General features: G+C 36.9%; 1 non-coding gene across 1 annotated transcript; it reads right to left on the bottom strand.

Annotated features, from left to right (window-relative positions):
• On the bottom strand, positions 1-72 carry Trnaq-cug (transfer RNA glutamine (anticodon CUG)). Its single transcript has one exon. It is a non-coding gene; the product is annotated as a tRNA-Gln (tRNA).
• Positions 73-339: the final 267 nt, after the last annotated feature.

Here is a 339-nt window from a genome sequence, read left to right as displayed (position 1 = left end):
AGGTTCCACCGAGATTTGAACTCGGATTGCTGGATTCAGAGTCCAGAGTGTTAACCATTACACCATAGAACCTATCGATGACGCAGGGTCATATTCTAGAAACCTATTAGTACGTAGTAGTATATGATTACTCATATTCTGTAATGTTTCGCTAAAATAAATGCATGTGGTTGACGCCAACATGTGGATTTGTTCAACCAGGTTGCTTAGTGACTTACAATTGAAGGAATAAATGCATTCAATTGTACCGTTTATACGTATATAAATACTGCATTAGGACTGTCCGTAGTCCGTCCGTGCATATGTATATGTGTATTTATATATGTATAATTAGCCATT

Source organism: Sinohyriopsis cumingii, chromosome 17 (assembly GCF_028554795.1).
Source record: "Sinohyriopsis cumingii isolate HCF-2022 chromosome 17, ASM2855479v2, whole genome shotgun sequence".
NCBI classification, from domain to species: Eukaryota; Metazoa; Mollusca; class Bivalvia; order Unionida; family Unionidae; genus Sinohyriopsis; species Sinohyriopsis cumingii.
Note: the sequence above shows the minus strand (reverse complement) of the source record. Positions and strands in the feature narration are given on the sequence as shown.